The sequence below is a fragment of the Mandrillus leucophaeus genome, unplaced genomic scaffold, assembly GCF_000951045.1.
Source record: "Mandrillus leucophaeus isolate KB7577 unplaced genomic scaffold, Mleu.le_1.0 Scaffold1553, whole genome shotgun sequence".
Classification (NCBI taxonomy): domain Eukaryota; kingdom Metazoa; phylum Chordata; class Mammalia; order Primates; family Cercopithecidae; genus Mandrillus; species Mandrillus leucophaeus.
In genome coordinates this window covers 130,017-132,047 of record NW_012101536.1, presented here as the reverse complement: position 1 = coordinate 132,047, position 2,031 = coordinate 130,017, and the positions used below count along the sequence as shown (strand labels likewise).

General features: G+C 48.5%; 1 protein-coding gene across 1 annotated transcript in view; it reads right to left on the bottom strand.

The window, feature by feature from the left end:
- Positions 1 to 1,388, bottom strand: part of SYTL5 (synaptotagmin-like 5) — a 227,752-nt gene extending 226,364 nt beyond the window's left edge. The window contains exon 1 of the mRNA XM_011975413.1: positions 921 to 1,388. The gene's annotated coding sequence lies outside the window, so the exon portion shown is untranslated. The remainder of the gene's footprint in view (positions 1 to 920) is intronic.
- Between the last annotated feature and the right edge of the window lie 643 nt (positions 1,389 to 2,031).

Sequence of the window (2,031 nt, the reverse complement as noted above, 5' to 3'; positions counted from 1 at the left end):
GAGTTATGTTATCAGAGAAGTGGGAAGCTTAACAGCTCCCTGGGGAGGACATTGGAAGAGGATCATGGAAGCTTCCATTCAACTCTAAAAAATTATTCCAGTGATCTGACTAAACATGTAAGGTTTTATTAATTTTATTTCAAGGAGGGGTCTTTTCTATAATTATAGGTTATAAAACAAATGGCAATTCAAGAAAGATCAGGGATTAATCAACTGCCAGAAAAGATTCCCCCATCCATTTTTCTCTCCCACAAAGCAAGACAAAAACATGGTTTCGTGTGTGCATGTTGGGGGTGGGGGGGCGGTGGTGTGCATATCAACAGGGTTGTTTTCTAGAATAGAATACTTCCGTGTTGTGAATTAAGACCACCTGTTAACATTGCATCAAACCAAACAATTTGATGGTAAAGCAATCAATCATCAACATGAACCACAAATTCATGCATTCCAGGAGATGCTCTCCTCTGCTCCTTTTAAGCAAAACTGACAATAATTAGTATTTACTTAATAGTCACAGAAACATTTTGCATTTAGTGATAGAGAAGGGGGAAATATCTCCCCCCCTCCACCACACTACCAAAATGTTTTTCTAAAAGTGGTTAATAGAAGGAACTCCCTAACCTTAGAGGAGAAACTAACACGTAGTTTTGCACTGTTAAATCCTTATAAGAAACAGAACAGGTCCTCACTGGTTGTCTTGCAAGGGAATAATAGGCTTTGGAGCATATCTGAAAATAGAGAAAATAAAACCAGCAATAGTCTTCTAAAATTTTCCTGGAATACAATACGTTAAAAAATAAAACATTCAATAGTGTCCTTCAATGAATGTTTCAACATTGTGGCATTCACATTAATTGTGCCTCCGGAACATTTTGATTCAGTCAATGATAGCGAGATAGATATGCAACAACTGCAGTTACCTTAAGCGCTGGCATGTCCTGGGCTGGAGAGGGTTGTTCCAAGATCGCAACTCAGGCTACAGTAAAACATCTGCCACCTCGCAGAGAATGAAGAAGCCACTCTGGCAAAGGATCCCAGCTAAGCCCTCTGACTCTCCTGTCCCCACCTCTAAGAATTACACCGGAGGAAAGTGGGGGAGGAGGGAAATACACGAAACAAACAAAACATTCCTAGCTCCATAAACGCCGCATTCGGACATGTGAAGGTACTTGGGAAATTAAGAATATGGCCCCAGAGTTTTGTTTATCTGCGGTCTGAGCATAGATTTTATATTCTCTGTTGCGTTTTTTAAATCTAACTTTCTGTCTCCAATGGAGAGAGCCAGAGGGAGGAAGCAAAGGCAGACAGACACAGACTGGAAGACCCCCTCCCCGCGAGTCCCCCAAACAGTAAGCATCAGAAGACGAGAAACTTGCCTGGACCTCACCTAGACTGAGAAGCAGCTGGTCCAGCCTCTGGAGGGGGTCAGCCTGCTGGGATGAGTCGCTGAAGCTGGAGCTGAAATGCAGACCCCAGGCGGGAGGCAAAGTCCCGCTCCTAACCCAGGGGAACAGAGTGACTCACGCGCTTGGCTTCCGCCTCTGGGCGCTGTGCGCCCCTCTCCCTCCCCACCCCCAGCAAGTACCAGGACCTAGTGCCTCATGAGAGGCGGTCTCCAGGCGCCCCTGTCCACGGGGCTCACAGCCGGCTGCCCCCAGGCGGCGGCGCCAGAGTCGCGCTAGGCGCAGCCCGCCCCTCAAGGCAGCCGCCCGCTGCCAAGGGGTGAGAGCCTCCTTCGTGGATCTCACTCTTCTCGGCTCCCCGCCACCCCAGAACCCCCTGACCCCGGGCTGACCATTTGAGCTCAACACACCTTTCATATACTACCCGGACGCGGCTTTGCAAAGTCCCTCCTGCAGGCTGTGCCAAACGGGCTTCAGGAGGTACAACCAGCCCCAGGACTTACAACCGGTCTGAAAAGACCCCACCCCCGCCATCCTTGGTCTCCACCTTGTGGTGGCTCCGGAAGCCTCTCAGCCCAGAAACAGGTGCAGCTGGCTCCTCAAGATCCCAGGTGTATCCTTTTCCATA